Raw genomic sequence first — 19,597 nt, 5'->3', positions numbered from 1 at the left:
CAAACTATCCGGCATCAATGGAGTATCTTTATTTGTGCATTAAGCCATGCCGTAGTTATATGTATGTTGCAATTTTCTATCATGTGGGATAAGAGCAAAAATGGTTTTGATGCATGAACTATTTTTTCTTCCGTGTTAATTTCTTAGTATTATGGGGTTAATGCTCCCAATGGTGAATCGGTCATCTATCTCGGTTTGTTTGATGCATGAACGGTTTTTTTTAGTTGTATCACACATAATTCGAGTCTGTGAAAAAGTGAGAAATATGATGAACAATTCAATTTATTGATCTGTGGAAAAGTAAGGTTACAATCTCTGATGTAATTTCCCATCAAAGAAAATAAGATCCGTTGATTTTTCTTTTCAAATGTTGAAATAAGGGCTTGACAGCTTGATCCCCAGTCGATTGGGGGAATATTCTCCGAGATTTGTGAAGAATATGATGGTTTGATTTGAATGTTCTTCGGAGCTTTGAAGCTTTGATTTGAAGAACTGGCTTGTTTGATATGGACTTAAAGAATTCTAAAGGGCTTGAGGGCTTTGATCTCTCGAAGCTTGGATGTGTAGACACCCCAATTTGGCTCGATAGATTTTTTTGGTCCTACCTTGGGACGATCCCGATGATGAGCATGTTTCTAAATATTGTGGTTGGCTTCACGTAAGCCCAAGGAGCTTTGTGAGCCTTTGTAGCCCCTTAGAAAAGTCAAAAAGCCCAATGGCCCAAAATCCAACTTATAAGGTATATCAATCTGTAGGCCGACAGATCGATTTGCCTGCCTGAGTTTCTGGAAACTCTGATTAGCTGTTAAGGTAAATCAATTTGTAGGCCGACAGATTGATTTGCTTAAAATTCAGGAACGTTCTGCAAAGTGTACGATCCGAACCCAAACTCTTTCACCCATCGACTAGGTGGACACAATTAGGGCTCTTAGTAGATAAAGTTTGAAGCACCTAATTATGCTGATTATTTCGGATAATTAATTTGTGGTATTATCCTTCCCGAGCTCTATAGCTTCAGGCTGAGGGTAAAGCTTGGGTTTATGATGTTAGACAGTCAATGGTTGTATATTTTGGTTAGCTGACGGAAAAGCTTTCTATCTGTGGATGTTTATGGACGTCAGATATTTGATATTTAAAAATGTTGGGCTATGATGTCCGACATATTTTGTTTGGTTTATGATGTAAATTGTGGTTGCATGTGTTTTTTGGACGCCGACACCAACAAAATCTAGTCCCTAAAATTCAGTCTACATCGATCTCTTATTGTTTTGTTAGAAAATCTGTTTGTTGTACAAATGCATAACAATGGACTTGCAAATGATCTCTTATTGTTTTGTTAGAAAATCTGTTTGTTGTACAAATGCATAACAATGGACTTGCAAATTCAAACGTAATATAACGAGTGCAAAAATGATGTGGTTAATTACATATTAAAGAGGAAAAAAAATTCACAGCTCTTCTATACTCTAATTCATGCAAGATCTCAAACAGTTATCCTCTTTTCATCTATAATAAATCCTCTTTTAAAATAGAGATTTTTGAAATGCTAATTTGTATTTTTATGGATATACAAAAGAAGGTATCAAAGATCAAAAGAACCAATAATCATCTACCTGTTTGAAAACACTCACAATCTCCGTCGTAAACTCCCTTGTGAAATCATAAGCATAGAAAACATGATTCACCGATAAACACGAAAATAAACTTGATTTTATAGAAGATCCAAACCACATGAACAACTTTAATACACGATAAATTAACGTAACTTAATTGCTTGCTAGTGTTCTTGAAGAAAACAAGTGAGAAAAACTTGAAAACTTACCAATGGAGTTCTAGGAAGGGAAAATTACCGGCAGGCGGAGCAGGCAAGGCTTTATCACCACTTTCATGGTCTCAAATCTTCAAATTACAAATACATGGTATCTTATATTTTATTCACCAATACATGGTAACCATGTCCGGAATGGACCATTCTACCCTTATTAGACAAGTCGTATCCCCCCCCCCCCCCCCCCCCTCCACATTGCTCCCTTCTCTCTCTCCAGTACAACGTAACTCTATCCTTCCTCCCTCTAGGGTTTCTGGGCTCCCCATCCGCGCAAGAGTTGCCCCTACCACGACGCCCCGACCTTGCTCTCCAACTTTCATCCCCTAATTGTCTCCCTCACTAGCTCGAGTCCGTTAATTGTCCATGCTTCATCATAATCAATTCTGACTCATCGCCGTCAGGTAAGTTGAATAAATTCTTGATATGCGTAGAACCCTCTCTCTCTCTCTCTTGATTTTCCTGTCTCTCAATTTTCTTGTGAATATTGGGGGATTAGAAGTATCAATTATCCTAAACTAATTGTAGCGGGTTGATTGTTACTGAATGGGGAGCCCCCTTGAGTATTTTTATCTTTGCTCTTGGCTGGGTTGTGTTGTAGTTCTGTTGGCTTTTATTAGCTGCTTGTGTCTGCTTTTTTTTCGTTTCCCAGCTGTGTCCCGATTGATTTGATTCTGTAAGGGCTAGTGTTGAATACTTGAATGCATTGAGGTTTGTTTGCTTAGAGCATCTCCACTTCTTACTCAAATCCTTACTCAAACCCAAATTTGAAGAAAAACCACCAGAATTGAAGCTCCACTCCTTACTCAAACTTATACCAAATTTGGATTTTACTCAAATTTTTCCTCAAACTTGATACTGAACCAAATCTTGTACCAAATTTGAAATGGCTCTTTTTTGCTCACTACTATTTACACTTTTGCCATTCAATTGAATTCTCTGCAATTTTCAATGCCCAGCCCAATTTTCAAGAGCAACAAGAGAGGCTTTATCCTCATCACCATCAGAAGAGGAGGAGGATGACGATGAAAAAAGAGTATACTCTGTCTGTGAAAGTTCCATTTTATTTGATGCCCCTTTGAATGGACTTGATGGAATAATGGTTTCTTGCTGAAAGTAATGTAGAGAAGAGTATACTCTTTGGCGGGAAGAAAGTGGGAACAGAGGGAATTTTTTTGGTAAAGGCAACACTATGGAGGGGAATGAAGTGGAGGGAAGAAAGTGGGAAAGTTTTGGACGAAAACTTTTGTTTTAAACAGATTTGGGTAAAACAAAGGTTTGTCACTGGAAGGAGTGATACCACATTAGGTTTTTTCCCAAATTTTTACTCAAATTTGGGTAAGGAGTGGATAAGACCTTAATTTACTCAAAAAGTGTCAAGTATCCTAGTTTCATTTCTCAAAACTTACTAAAGGTTGATTCCTCAAAGCTAAGCTTTTCCAGAGCAGATTACACCACTAATCACGTATGGTTTCATTACTCATTAGTGCCGACTTCGGAATCTGAGAGTCTGCATGCCTTATATCTATGCTGTTCTAGTGGTTCATGCAATGAATACTCAAGATTTTTGGTGCGAGTGACCTTACAAAATTAGTTGTGCCACTCTTGCTTATGTCGAATGCCACGCCGGCATGCCGCAAGTAACATGTTTGATGAAATGCTGGTGCGAGATGCATACTCTGTTGGAAAAGATAATGAAACCATTGGGCTAAAATATTTAAATGGCTTGAAATATGGACTTTGCTTGTTTAGGTAACAAATTGTTCCCAAATGGGCACAATATGAGTTGAGCACTTGGGCTCAAGTCGCTCGGGTTCCATTTACTGTCCTAGGCTTTTTATGAAAGAAAGTAATTTGATTTTTTCTATGCTTCACTATAACAGACATGGATATCTTGTTGTCTCGGTTTTGTCTTATGGATTTGAACATTTTATTCAAGCATTTAGGTCCCCAATTCAAGAGAGTCTGCATTTTAATAGTACACTTCTAACCCAATGTTTTGTCAAATCAAATCTCATTCTCTTTAGTACAAAGAAATCAAATTATTATTAGCCAATAGCCATGAATTTCATTCAAAATCACTGCTGGTTTATTTTCAGGTTGCTGAATGTACCGACATTGCGTTGTTTAACCATCAAAGAATCAAGTACAAGTGAGGAGTTGTTCAGCTATCTCTCCATTCAGTGGTAATTGGTTTCAGGAATGCCTTATATCAGTTTGGCTGATATTCTCAGCAACATCAAGCAACAACCAGACATAGAAGGAAGGCTAGTAGAGATTGGAGTTAAGGGTAGTAAGAGGGAGCATAACAAAGACTGGGAAGAGCAAGAAGCTAATCAGGATAGTGATGCCACACACTCCAGCCCCGGCGCCATCGACAAACGAGTTAGAAGCAGCTTCTTTTATTATTAATGTAGAAGATGGTGTATGTTCCTGAAGGAGAATGAATGCAAATGATGTACAATGCTATTCTTTCTAGTATTTTGTGTTCAAATTTAAGATAGCATTGCATGTTGTCTGATTGTGGCAGACGTAAAATTTCTTTGTAGTCTTGCAACCCTGGAAAAGGTAACATCATCACTGAGAGCCAACCTTTGGAAAAAATTATTTTGCGAGGTTTTCTGTTTTGTTCCCCTTTGTTGAATTGAATGTACAATTCTTTTTGTAACATTTTGAATAGCGGCTGTTTCCTGAATGTGAGAATCTATGCGTAGCTGTCCTCTGTTAACGTTCTGGGCATGTTGAACATTTTGGGTGACTTTGGGTCTTTTACACGAGCTATATGTTTAAGTTAAGAAGGGATTGGCGTTGGAATCAAGTGCTCGGGTAAGTATACAATTTTTGGTGAATTTCTAAAGTTGGGTTGGTTAACTAGTTTGAAAATAGTTGCAAACATGTCTTTCTTTGGCGGGTTGGGTTAATTTCCTCACGTTCCTAAACCTGAGATTTTTACTGAGTGTAGGGCTTGTAGTGGTGCCACTTTTGGCGTTGGTTTCAACATTTTTGGGTTTAAGTTGGAAGAGTTATGATTTTTCAATCAATTTTACTTATTCCCGCGTAGAATCTGACAGCACCGGCGAACTTTGGTAAAATGGCCATAACTCCTAGCTCGGGACTCGAAATGACGCACCGTTTGTTTTGTTAGAAACTAAACACATAGAGCTTTCCAACGATACATCCCATGCATCATGGGTATGTCTGAGCGATAACAGATTTGCATCCAAAGTTGACCTAAATTCTGCCTTTGCACCAGTTTTAAGGTTACGTTGAGCCATAATCGCAAGGCCGTAGTAAGGTTACCCGAACTCCGTTTCTTTTTGATGTATGACCTTCGGATCGAAGAAGAAGGAGAAGTCTACTTTTCAATGGTTTAAGGGTCGTCCTTGAATTCATGTTGTTTAATTGGATATGGTCGAATGTAAATGATTAATTTCGCCAATTGGATATGAGGGGATACGATGAGTTGATCCAGGTGACTAAGTGTTGGTTAAAGAGAACTAGTAAGGATAAAAGTTGATGTTTTCATTTGAGATATGATGATGTGGTAGGATATATGGATTTCAAGGAAAGGTTTGGGAATAAAATGGAATATGAATAGTGAAATGAATTGTCCGCTTAGGCTTTGATTGTTTCGACTTATTTCCATGAGATTGAGGTCTTATAGGATTGATTGACATGTCGGGAAGTGGAGAAATGTTGGATAATGAAATTACTTGCTCAATGAGAATATGTGACATTATATGAGTGGCATGGTGGATAATTGAATGGTAATAAAAAAGCCACGGATCTACCGAAAGGTGAGATGTCGGAATGAAAGCCATGGATCTACCGAAAGGTGAGATGTCGGAATGAATATTGGACGCACAGGGTCCATAATGCCCGGAAATGCACAAGAAAGCCACAGATCACTGAAAGGTGAGATGCCAGAATGAATGTTGGACGCACGGGGTCCTTAATGTCCGGAAGTGCACAAGAAAGCCACGGAAAGTTGGTGGTTCTTTCAACACCAAGACCAAGTCTATATTGCTAAAAGACTATAGCCTATGTCTCTATAGACCACATGTTTATTGTATAAAGAGCACATCAAATTTTTGGACAAGTGGTAAACGTGAAAAGTTGGTGGTTCTTTCAAAACAAAGACCAAGACCAAGACCAAGTCTATATTGCTAAAAGACTACAATATATGTCTGTATCGACCACAAGTTTATTGTATAAAGAACATGTCATATTTTCGGGTAAGTGCTAAGCGTGGAAAGTTGGTGGTTCTTTCAAGACCATGACCAAGTCCATATTGCAAAAAGACTTACGCCCTATGTCTGTATGGACCACATGTTAATTGTATAAAGAGCACGTCATATTTTTGGGCAAGTGGTAAGTGTGAAATGGTGGTTCTTTCAAGACCAAGACCAAATCTATATTGCTAAAAGACTACACACTATGTTTGCATGGACCATATGTTTATTGTATAAAGAACACGTCATATTTTTGGGCAAGTGGTAAGCGTGGTGGTTCTTTCAAGACCAAGACCAAGACCAAGTCTATATTGCCGAAAGACTACACCCTATGTCTGTATGGACCACATGTTTATTGTATAAAGAGCACGTCATATATTTTGGGCAAGTGCTAAGCGTGGAAAGTTCGTGGTTCTTTCAAGATCAAGACCAAGTCCATATTGCAAAAAGACTACACCCTATGTCTATATAGACCACATGTTTATTGTATAAAGAGCGCGTCATATTTTTTGGCAAGTGGTAAGCATGGAAAGTTGGTGGTTCTTTCAAGATCAAGACCAAGTCCATATTACAAAAAGACTACACCTTATGTCTGTATGGACCACATATTTATTGTATAAAGAACACGTCATATTTTTTGGCAAGTGGCACTACAACAGAAACGAGCTTTTGGGGCAGTTGAAAATGCCCTATAAACTTACTTTATGGGGCATTTTAACTATCGGGGCATTTTGATAAAATGTCGTGTGTAGACTACACCTTATGTCTGTATGGACCACATATTTATTGTATAAAGAGCACGTCATATATTTTGGGCAAGTGCTAAGCGTGGAAAGTTCGTGGTTCTTTCAAGATCAAGACCAAGTCCATATTGCAAAAAGACTACACCCTATGTCTACATAGACCACATGTTTATTGTATAAAGAGCGCGTCATATTTTTTGGCAAGTGGTAAGCATGGAAAGTTGGTGGTTCTTTCAAGATCAAGACCAAGTCCATATTACAAAAAGACTACACCTTATGTCTGTATGGACCACATATTTATTGTATAAAGAACACGTCATATTTTTTGGCAAGTGGCACTACAACAGAAACGAGCTTTTGGGGCAGTTGAAAATGCCCTATAAACTTACTTTATGGGGCATTTTAACTATCGGGGCATTTTGATAAAATGTCGTGTGTATCAGTGTAGCAATAGGTTTAGGGGTCACTTTCAGGAGCCATAAGAAGTGCTTAAAGAGGGACACAAAACTACCATATAAACATATGTATTAAGGCACTTCATGGAGCTGCTACAGCATTTTCATCGTTAATGGTTAACCATAGTTAATCATCTATAGGGACATTTTAAGGTACTACAATAGTTTCATTGATGATCTGCCTCCATAAATTTCTTAATAGGGCACTTCTACATGCCCCAAAAGAAAATTCTTTTAAAAAAAATTTTTACCAGCTAGATGCTAATTCAATTCCATACTATTCACCAAGCATCCAAAACTAAGAACTCAACTTCTTAAACATATCAAATTGCCAATTTAAGCATACAAATAATTGGATCGAATTTATAAATACAAGATCGATCCTGCAAATCCTACTAAGGTACAACTAAGACGAAGAGAAATAGTCGATCAACCGTTACAAGTCATTGAAGCTAAAAAAATGTAACACCCACGAAATCCTCTCCGTGATCACTATCTTAATTCTCCCCGCACTCATTATCTTCATCCTTCGCTACCTGAATTGTCAAACAAGGATATATAATAAGAAACACTCACTCATGCAGAAAAGCAAATTTAAGGAGTTCTATTGTCGTTGCCAAGAATTTAAGTAGATTCCTAACACCAACAACTAAACATATATACCAGAGAACCAAATCCTTGAAGTTGTATATCATCCTCCAAGTACAAAAGAATACTTTGTAAGATATTGAATCGACTTTTAGGAAAGAATAAAACACCAGGAAAATTAAGGAGAAAATCAGTCACATCTCCATATTCTATGCCTTTTAACAACTATTGTAGTATACCAAACTCAATCTCAGCAAGTCTATGCTTGTCTTTTTGCAAATAAGGAAGGGTAGAAATAGGTACCTTGACCTGGATATCCTTGAGAAAATGATCATCGTAATCCATAAAGAGCTTCCTTGCATAAAGAGATATACAAACTTAGTAACCAAGAAAAAAGCCTCACCCTAGTAACCAAGAAAAACTCCAAGAGCAGGACCAGCCCAGTCAAGTGTAGGACATTGCATAAAGAGATATACAAACTCAAACTGCACAATTATTCTAACTTCTAAGGCCTTTTGACATGGAGAGCATGCCTTCAGCCTTGGATAGATAGCAAGTATAGACCACTGGCAAAAACATTCTAATGTCAACTTTAAACATCATCCCCTCCTCAAGAAATCTTGCCAATAAGAACTTCAGATTAACACAATTATGTGAATAGGGCTTAAAGACTGTAAGTGTCGTACCTAATGCACTAAGTTTCGGCCAAGACCATTCCATTATGCCTCCCCTTGCACAGAAACTTCAAATTATGGCATCATAAGGTGCAAAATTAATTCACTCTTTCGAATTCGTAAGGGGTGTATCTGCATGTAAACGAGTGTTAGTTGAGCAATTTACAAAGACATGTGTTTTGATTTTCCAGTGTTCTCTTTCATATGGAAGTATAGTCTGAAGTTAACATGCAAGTGAACATTTTTTTCTTTGCTGTAAGCAGACCCTTCTTTGTCCCTTCAATGTCGAAATATTGCCAAGCAACAAAACCAAATGCCAGATGTTGTGGCTTTCCTTTTTGCTAAAGGATTTGAAGATAGTACCTTCCAATGAGGCTAGAGAGTTGTGTGAGTGTTCCTAGTTGTAACAATATTGAAGTTAGAAGACAAGGGCAAAGAAAAAATACACCATCTAAAAGAAGACTCGAAGAATGCACAACTAGCTCAAATATGAAGATGTATAGAAATACAAGAACCATAAATAACACTAGCTCAATTAGGTATTCATGTTAGAATTAGGTTAGCTAATCAAAGTTTCTTACTTCTACAGACTAACCCAAGAAAGAAAAGAAACTTGAACCTGGGTCAAACACTATCAACAACAGAGTCATTTTCTCTTTGGAAATCAGCTCTCCATTTATGTATTAACATCACGAGAACACCACACCCACGAAGCTGCATAACCCAAACAAATAATATCTGAGCCACCTAGGCAAAAATTTCAAAACGGCAAATACCGAATGGATGCGCTAACGAGAGAATTAAAGGAGAAATTAAACTTTGTGCAAGGATGACATCGGTAGTGTCAAAATGATGATAGCAAAACAAAAAACTAAATGGACGGAGCTCAAGAAAACAGCAATTATTATGGTTTTAAAGTTATACACTGCTTTTCTTCACAAGATAATAATGAGAATCTGAATTGATCATTTGTCCAAGAGAGACATACTTGTTAAAACCTAACAAAGTTTCACCAACTATTCAAGACTTGTTTTAATCTGACATTACTGGAAAATTTTCCTAGCGAATAAGCTTCGATCTTCAGCTATAGAGCAAAGCATTCAAATCTATATTACTCCAGAAAAAAAAAACCTATGACACGATGCACAAAAATCAAACACAAAAAATAAGTATCACTGTACCCAAAAAAGAAACAAGATCCAAGATGCATTTCTTGCTTTATTTTCTTCCATTTTCTCATAAACCAAACAAGAAAATCAAGAAAGCAGATGATATTTACCAAGATAATCAATGGGGATTCTTCAATTACAAAACCATCCAGTAGGCATAAGGGTGTCGAAATCTCACCCGTAAGGAGGACAATCGGCCCGCGCAAAAGTACTAAGAAATTGTTGGTCCCGCCGTCGACGGTCGAGTTTATTTACCCCCATTTGTTGGGGGGTTTACCTTTTCAGAGAGAGAGAGAGGAACATAGAAGAAGATAAACAGTTGGGAGCAGTACTTCAAATAGTCATCTGGAAAAATATTGAACAAGTTTAAAAAACCAAAGAAAACAAGATGCTATGCCGATTCCATGTACAAAACTAGTTCTATTCATTGCTTTCGAAGGGAATGCTCGAGAACCAAGCTTAATCGTCGACCCAATACGTCCAACTCCGCAACTCTTTATTCCCTCCACCGCTTCTCCAAATCGTCTACCACCGGTCCATCTGACTGCAAATCGCTAACAAGAACCGTTCTTGGGGTGGGGGGGGGGGAACCGTTCTAGAGAGAGAGAGAGAGAGAGAGAGAGAGAGATGGGAGAGTCGGTGAGAGGAGATTCCCAGGAGACATTGGGGATTTGGGAGGAAAATGGGTGTTAGGGTTTTTTACTGATATATGGAAGGGTACAATTGTCAATTCAACTTCTCACACCATGTGTTGGTGAATATTTTTCCTTGTGTCATCAGGTTCGTGATTTGGAGAGTGGAGTCCATGAGTTGGTGAATAAGGCTGGTCAACTCCTCTTATCGGTAATTTTCCCTTCTAGGAATTCAAAAGACTTAAAGTTTGAAAGATTACATCCCCTCCAATAATGGCTTACAAAGCAATTTATATGCCTTACAAATCAGCCATAAAATGGACCAAAAGGTCTCCAAAATATCCCAAAAACATTCTAGAAGTAAAAACTTTCCATATATGGAAAGTTGAAAAAGTTAATAAAAATCTGTACTAAGGGCTTTATATGGAAAGTTGAAAAAGTTAATAAAAATCTGTACTAAGGGCTTTGGTACCAATACCTAAAAAATGAGGTATTGGTACCAACTGAACTGTCTTCCAATTCGGCATGATGGTACCAATACCTAAAAAATGAGGTATTGGTACCTCTGTGCAAAAACTGCAGAACTGAACAGCTTGGCACTTCAGGCCTTGTGGTGTCCCGACGTCTCTCCGATACTTCGATACTCGATCAACGGGACTTGACGGAGGTGTGCCATGTGGCCTTGGTCTCTTGGATACCCTCGAGGGCCATCCTCGATGCATTTGCATTGTTTGCTAAGCTTTGGCACGCCCCTCGCCATTCTTGACCACCGAGTGGCCTCCAGGGCTTCTTGAGGTACCGTTAGGTTCCGCTAGCAAAGAAATGGGTACTGGCGGGCACTTGGCTGCACCCCGATACATCCCTTGGTGCTCAAACACACCTTATTTGCACGTTTTACCTTAAACATCCTCAGACAAACCGTATGTGCAATATCGCATAAAAACGACAACATATATGTACAAACACAACATACTAGAGGACTTAAGCACCAAGAATATGCATTATTGAGTGCTTATCATATCTTTTTTTTCAATGGAAGTACTGGAACCTTCCATTGATACAATATTTGGTTCCTGGCCTCCATTGAGATTGAAATGATGAACAAACTTGAGAGAGAGGAGAAGAGAGAGGATGAAGATGAAAGAAGAAAGAGGGATGGGTTTTGGAGAAAAGAGAAGACGAAGACAAGAACCAGTTGACCGGTTTTTTTTCTTTTCAAACGTAACTGATGAATTTCAGGGGGGAAGGGGAGGAAGATAATTTAGGGGTTTTGGTCATAAGGGCATGTAGGTCATTTCATGTATAAGTATAAGGGCAAGTAGGTCATTTGGTCATTTCGTATTTGGGGGGGGGGGGGGGGGGGGGGGGGGGGGGGTTTATGTTGTAATTAGTTGAAAATTTTTAACGGGCTAATGGAGAAAATAAAGGGTTGCGAATAGCCACCGCCTATGTTTCTCACCCCATATTTTTATTGAATAACCAAAAATATGTTGAAAAATTTAAAGCTTTTATCATATTCATATAAATTTTGTCCCTAGTTTACATAAAATCTCAAATTTGTCCCTCTATGAGAAGAAATGACAATTTTTCTCTTCAATTCCATTTGTTTTATAAACGGCGTCAACAAGAAGGACAAAATTGAGATGGAATGTAAACAATAGGTTTAAAATTGACGCAATTATTATGAGAGATGAAAATGAGAATTCATACAAACTAAAACTAAAGGGACCATTTGTAAACTTTACCCTTCTTATTAACGAGCACACTTACAAATTCATCTAACTATCGGTTGATTTTTGGTTATACCTTGCTTAATCAATACGGGGCACTATAGAGGTGGACATCCTTCCAGAAAATGGGCACTATAAATATCCTTCTAGAAAATTAAAAGAGAGAAGGCAGCAATATGCTCCCTAGACCCAATGCCTTGTGCAAGTTCTTTTTTACGTCGCGCCCGTCCTTTACTAAATTGAACCATAATGAATGTGTTTCGTCTATAACCACTACAATGAAGTTGTTCTTTTTTTTACTAGGGTTCGATGCCAAGAATCAACCTACAAGAAGTAAATTCTTTTGAATCCTCTAATTTCGGTGTGGATGGCCTACTTTTGCCTGGATCACTTAATTGAGGTGCACATAGGCTAGATTGGGCACCCCTGACCGTCAGGAAAAGAAGAAGAAAAATAACTCAACTTTTTACAGCACAAGAACTCTTCAATGTAGCGAGAATCGAAGTTTTCTCTGCATTTTGATTGCATGAGAATCAAAGTTAAAAAGGTCAATATTAAAGCCTAGTGAAGCCATGGGTCACCTGACCAAAAACACCACAAACTTGGATCCCATAGCAATTGAGAAAACAAAAAAGACATAGGAGATGATAAATTCACTTCTCCCAGATACATGAGTATGAATTTTACTTCTGCTACTCAAAAAAAGGTATCAATTTTAGTTCTCCCCATGCAAATACATGATTAGATAGAAAACCATCAATTGCCTTGCCCATTCCCTTTTAACTCATATGCCTTCTCCCAGTCATCTACATTAGACATCTCCTCAAGGTTGCTTTCTTGCTGCCCTGTCATATTTGAACAGCTTGTTTATGGTTCGAAGTCTGAAACCATTTGAGTTACTGTCAATTTTTCTGGATCTTCAATTCCAGCAGATGCATATGAGGAACTCACAGTGGTTGCAGAGTCAAGAACACTCCACAGGTTTGCTGAAGTTGCAATTGGAGCATCCCTCCCCTTCCACAAGGATGGCTCTATTTTGGCAGAATCACCAAACCACTCCCCACTACCCCATGAACTCTCGCCCAACTTGTGATCCTGCACCACAACTTTCATCCATGGATTCCCTTTCAAAGAGATGGAAGACGGCCCTCCATCTTTGGCCAGTCCTGTGCCTCCCCAACTGTTAGCACCGGATGACGCCGTTGACGCCCCACCATTTTAAGGAACCACAACAGCACCGTAGTACACAGAGCCTTACTCTAATCTCCTCATAGCAGTTGATGCCCGTGCAGGCTCACTAAAAACAGCAAGTGCATTCTTGTCATTCAACCACACTAACTCACATTCACCACCAAACCTAAGGACCAACGCGCTAATATCAGCATCCTTCGGCAAATCGAACAGAGCGACAACAAGCTTGGGATCCATATCTGTCGAAGGATCAAAAACCAGCGCATGCAGCATATTCACAGGGCTAGAACCTTTGGCACCAAGCACACGAGCTGGGGCTTTGGACTTTGGTGTAACATGTACCACAATGAAACGCTTTGGCTCCCACCCAGCAGCATTAACTGAAAGTTTCCACCTCTCTGTTATTAGCCTCAGCGCATCTCTCTTCTCCTTCAACATCGGACAAAATACATGAACCTGGAAAGCACCACTTCCTCCTCTGACCCTGCCAAGGACCAAGAACTTGCACCTTTCTTCCACAGACAAAACCCACTTGGGGTCCCGTTGAAGCAGATCAGCAAGAACTTCAGAAATGACAGAATTTTCACCAAAATGAAGCGCATCTAACTTTTGGGTGGTGACACCAAAAGCATAAGCAAGAACCCGGGTATGCTCTGTCTTAGCACATTCATCATCACAGGTAAGCTTCCTCTGTCCAAGTGGTATCTTCTTCCCATTTCCTTCAACAGGTTGAAGTGGTACAGGCAATTTTTGCATTACAGAAGCTTCAAAAATGGTATCTATGTTAGGCCCACCAATGTTGCCCCCAGCATCACAAGGAACAGTAGAAGTTATTCGGTCACAAGAACATGTTATTGTGACCTGAAATTCACATCTTACATCAGGACATGGAGAGGAAGGGTGACAAAGAGCAGTACATGTATGTCTGCAATCTCTCCTGGGAGCGCCACACGTCTGCATGCAGGAGGCCTTCAAACTACAAAAACTAGGTTTGCAAGAAGAATCATAAAGTGGAGGGTGACAAGTTCTTGCACATGCATGCCTCCCACATTGCCTGGTCTTGCCGCATAGTTCATTACATCTGATATCCTTTGACCCGCATGGTATGTTTCTGATAACCACATGTCCACCACTGCACTCCTTTGCCACAGGAACTGAACAAGGAGGGCAATCTCCAAAGTGGCAGCTGTGAGAAGATGAATGGCCATAAGGCTGAGAAATGGAGCATGAATACTGGCAGGATGGAGGAGGTGTACCACAAGACTGTGGAGGAGGAATTGAAGTTCTCCCACATGCGCAAGTCAAATCAGTGAAGATTGTTTCAAGACACGGAGGGCAGTGCCCACTGTGACAAAGAGATTCGCAAGCATGCTACCCACACCTTAACTTCTTCCCACAGGGCATTGGGCATACGTGGGGGTCCCAATCGCCAGAGAGAGAAATGCTGGAATTAGAAAGCGGGCAGCATTTGTCACTGCACCGGTGCCTCCCACAGTTCTTCTTCTGCCCACAAGGTTTGTCACATGCAAATTTCTCCACTTCCATCACTGTTTTGTGGCATTCCACTGTTTGAGAAGTTGATCTGCAACGGCATTTTTGGGTGACAAAAACTGTACAAGGTGCATAGATCCCAGCATGGCACTTCTCTTTACATTGATGCAACCCACAGAGGAGAGTTTTGCCACAGACCTGGGAACAGGTTGGTATAGGATCTAGACAGCTCTGCCGTACCTCATGTAAGCTTGTTTTACCACAATAGCACGCTTTAATCCTTCCTGGCAATAAGTTGCACTCCCCACATGGACCAGAACGGAAAATTTCATTGCACACATGATTTCCACATCTAAGTTGTTTTCCACAAATGGAATTGCATGAAAAAACACCATCTTCTACTTTCACTTCTCTCTTCATGGCAATCTCACCACAAAGAACAACCTCCATTTTCTTCTTGCAGAAACAAGAGGCATTGACCATCACCTGACAAACATCGCATGGTCCCACGTGGCAAACTCGTTCACAACAGTGACGCCAACAGTCAATGAGCTTTTCGCACCGCTAACCACATGTAATAACAAATCTCCTGTCAGAACATCGTGTAAAGACAATCTTTTTCCCGCAGAGGCACAACTATGGTGAGGCAAACGCCTTGCAAGGAGGGCATGGACCAGGATAGCACTGCAGAACACAAACATGAGGGCAAACATCCCCTTTACTCCTTCCAGCACCGGGAGCATCCTTCTCAAGTGGCTTCCCACACGGTTCTCCACAGGAATGTGGTGTCAGATATAAATCAGAAGAAGGTTCCGGCCTCTTCCCACAGAAGCAAAGATACCGAATCTCCTTTGTCGCCGTAAGCTGCACAGGCTGACATCCTAGGCACCGCCAATTGAAACCCTGATTCTTCTCAGCTGACAAATCAACGGAAGTAGGAGCCCGGGTCCATTTCTTTACGCAATTCAACTGGAAAATGGAATAACAGTTTGAGCAGGACCAAATGGGCGCAGACCTCCTCACCATGTCATAACAAATCATGCACTCCACAGTGCCCTTCATAAGTTTGTCCTGAATTTCTTGCAAAAGTTGAGGCAAACTTGTATCCTTCGGCACTTTTTGCTCTTGATTATGCAAATTCACACCCTTTGACCCTTTTTCATTCTGATGATGACTACCCCTCGCCTTCCCTCCCCTCTGATACAAAGGCCGACCCAAATTCTCACTGATCAGACTTTTGGAATTCAAGTCCCCACCATTTCCGTTGCGATTAGAGTTGAAACTCGACAGTGAGTTCACAACCGTTGCAGGGCTGGAGGCGGTTGTAATGGTGGTGGATCCTTTTGGGACCCATTCTCGACGATTACTTTGGGTAGGAAATCTTGACCTATTGTTATTATCCCTTGGATCGTTTCTTTCTTGAGAGCTCATTTTGATTCTAAGACGTAAGTACAGCACCCAACTCAAATGACTGTCCACTAGCTCGAGCTTGATTTAATGAATATAAAGAACATGGTTACACGAAAAGGAAACCCTAGCTTCAATTCCCTTCATCTGTAAATCGAAAGGAAGACCAATTTCAAAAAAATAATCTAAAGGAAGAGGTGCAGATTCATAGAAGAGGATAAATTCTGTTCCCAATACAAATACATACATAGAGAGTAATGTTTTTAAAATAAAAATACAAGATCAAAATTCAAACCCTAAACACTTACTCGCACTGTATAAACGTTCACCTATTCATTCATACAGATGTAGAGAAATAGCATAAACATATAGAAATAGAATAAATGAACAGACAAATAGAAAAAGTACCTGATCAAATGATAAATCGACGATTCCCAAAAAGAACGAGAGAATACCACTGATTCTCTCTCTCTCTCTCTCTCTCTCTCTCTCTCTCTCTCTCTCTCTCTCTCTCTCTCTCGTGTGTGTGTATTCTGTGAAGGAATGCAAAACTACCTATGTCCCTCAGGTTCTGTAAAACGCTTGATTTGTCAATCGCAAGGAGGCGATGCCTGAGAAAAACGTCGTGCGGGCAGTACTTAAACGGGAGAGGGGGGGGGGGGGGGGGGGGGGGGGGGGGGGGGGGGGGGCAAGTTCGGGGCCCCGACCATCCCCTTTGTTAGCGATTTGAACTGCGTATGTATGGTGGTGATGAAAAGTCGAGTAAAAACACCGTAAATGTACAACATTAATTTATCGTGCGCGTGTATACATGTAGCGCACACTAGTATGCGGCTCAACACTGTAGGGATGCAATTCGGATTGTACCCGATGCCTGTCCCGAAATACCCGTATCCAGCACACACCTCATGCTAAATATACGTATATGTGCTTGTTAATAGTTCTAGAGTTAAAAATAAATAAATTCGTGAATGTTATTTCTAAAATTTTAAATAACTACTTGTTTGCATATGATATTTCTTTGTTATATTCCATTTTATTTTGCGTGTAAATGATATTTTTTGGTGTGTTAGGACACAAATTATTTATGTTTAGATTCATTCGATCTTTCATGTTTAAGAATTTGAAGATCGGTTAATCCGAATATACTCGATCCCCAATAAGAGGGGATAATGGTAGGTTGTTCAATGACCCCATTGGTAAGGAGGTCAAGATGGAAAGGAATTTCACTAATTGGGGATTGGGGTAGATTGGGTTCCTCAACCCATACTTACCATCCTTGCTAAATTGACTCAAGCTTGGATCACATTTAAAGTTTTGTGATTGTAAAATGCTAAGTTGGTTTGGCTTGTAAAATATGCAAGTCAACTCAACCTTTGCCTGAGCTTAAGCTCGTGAATTTCGAGTTCTCAAACCTGAGTTTGAACTCAAGATGTTCCATAAAAGATTTTGTAAGATTTGATGAAGCCCTAAATTTTCATCTCACTTAAGAAGCTTCTAATATGGATGCAAGAGTAGGGAAGATGGGGGGAAAAGATGTAAATTGGAGGGAAAATCTCACATATTTAGGTTATTTGTTCAATTACCTCTATCTTCGCAATATTATAGAATGACGCATCGTTCACGAGCCTATCAAGCCAAACATCTATATGCTCAGGCTTGGCTTGAATTTATAAACAAACAATAAAAAGTGATTGAGATTATTGCCCATCTTGGACAAAAAGTTAGTCCCACGTCGGTAAGATGTGAGAAATGAAGGTAATATATAGGGACTTTTGACGAGCTACGCTGACATACATGGTCAAACGGTTAGGTGCACGTTAAAAAGACTTCCTCTATGAATCATGTAGGTTCCTGTCTGAACCCTTAGCCGAATGAGCCAGAGGGACCTCAAGCACGATATCTGAGCAATCCGATCGGCCAAGCGGTACGATCCGACCTGCAAGTCCTATCGTCATGATAAAAACATGTGAGCGTAACCGAGCTTGGTGATTCGGTCATGGTCCGAACCAATCTATTCAGGCCACTATAGTACTTACCCAAAATAAAAAGAGAATAAATTATGTCCGGATCATCAAGAAAACCCTCATTTCCACCCCATCAATTAACGCGTGACACATCAGCAATTGCCTTTAAGGCTTTGAAAAGTCACGTGAACCAAAGCCTGGCCTATTAAACTACTGTGGTTAAAACAAAAACTATTGTGGTCAGTTTAACTTGGTCTTGGCTTTTAACTCCATTAGGGGTGAGCAAAATAACCATGAAACCGTGAATCCAGTTCAAACCAATTCAAACCGAATAATTTGGTTTGGTTTTTTAATGATGTGGTTAGGTCTTGGTTTAAAAAAAATAAAAACCGTGTTAAATGGTTTGGTTTATGGATTTACGTTAATGGTTCTGGTTCCAAACCAATCCGAACCGTGTGATAGACACACACACATATAGTATATAATTTGTTTAGATATACTTAATAAACTTAATTTCCTTATCTAATACTCTATTCTACCACCCTATTCTTTTCTTTCACTTTCAATATTAATTTCCTAAACTTCCTATTCCTACAATTTCATTACGCTAAACATACATGGTTTGGGCTTAGTAAAGTGATTTCTTACTCTTTTATCATGGTAACTTACTTTCTAATGTATTCTATTCTTATTTAGTTGATTGATGTTAGTGAGTTTTGATGATTTTAATATATTAATTTCAATATAACTTTTAGTTTAAGTTATCTATGCAATTTTAAGTACTTAAAATAGTTTATAGTAATGATATCTCAATTTTAAACGAACCGTGGTTTAAAACCGAAACCGAACCGCCTTTGAATGGTTTGGATTGGTTTGGTTTTATGAATTTTATGGATTGGTTTGGTTCTCTAAATTCATAATTCGTAAGTAGTGGTTTGGTTATTGGATTACTATAAAACCAGACCAATCCGATCCATGCTCACTCCTAAACTCCATTACAACCCCACCAGCATGGCTATTTTTAATTAGGGTTTGTCATTGCATTATTTTCCCATTTTTTTGAACGGCGTTACTTTTCCTTTGTAAAACTTATTTCTTTCAAAAAGTCAACTGGAAAAAAGAAAAGGAAAGGTGCGTTTATTTTTACATCAAACCAAAACATTTTAAATCGCAAAAAATTATTGACCTTTGTTAAAGTTATTGATCGAAACTCATAATTTTTTGATAATTGGAAAAAAGAAAAGGAAAGGTGCATTTATTTTTACATCAAAGCAAAAGATTTTGAATCGCAAAAAATTATTGACCTTTGTTAAAGTTATTGATCAAAACTCATATAATTTTTTTAGCACGATTTCGAATTATATAACCAATTTTTTTCTGTCTTTGAAACAACTCATTTGTATAAACAGTTTTGAACTTAAAAAATTCCGCGTCTAGTTTTCAGTAGTCTTCTTCAACAAAGAGATCGAGAGAGGGGAACCTTCCTTAATGAA

General features: G+C 39.2%; 1 long non-coding RNA gene and 1 pseudogene across 1 annotated transcript; one reads left to right on the top strand and one right to left on the bottom strand.

Annotated features, from left to right (window-relative positions):
* The first annotated feature begins 2,014 nt into the window (after window positions 1-2,014).
* LOC131335997 (uncharacterized) lies at window positions 2,015-4,520 on the top strand. Its single transcript, XR_009202710.1, has 2 exons — window positions 2,015-2,229; window positions 3,925-4,520. It is a non-coding gene; the product is annotated as an uncharacterized LOC131335997 (long non-coding RNA).
* An 8,217-nt stretch (window positions 4,521-12,737) lies between these two features.
* On the bottom strand, window positions 12,738-16,799 carry LOC131335996 (NF-X1-type zinc finger protein NFXL1-like; annotated as a pseudogene).
* Between the last annotated feature and the right edge of the window lie 2,798 nt (window positions 16,800-19,597).

The sequence above is a fragment of the Rhododendron vialii genome, chromosome 8a, assembly GCF_030253575.1.
Source record: "Rhododendron vialii isolate Sample 1 chromosome 8a, ASM3025357v1".
NCBI lineage: Eukaryota > Viridiplantae > Streptophyta > Magnoliopsida > Ericales > Ericaceae > Rhododendron > Rhododendron vialii.
This window is presented reverse-complemented; position numbering and strand designations above follow the sequence as displayed.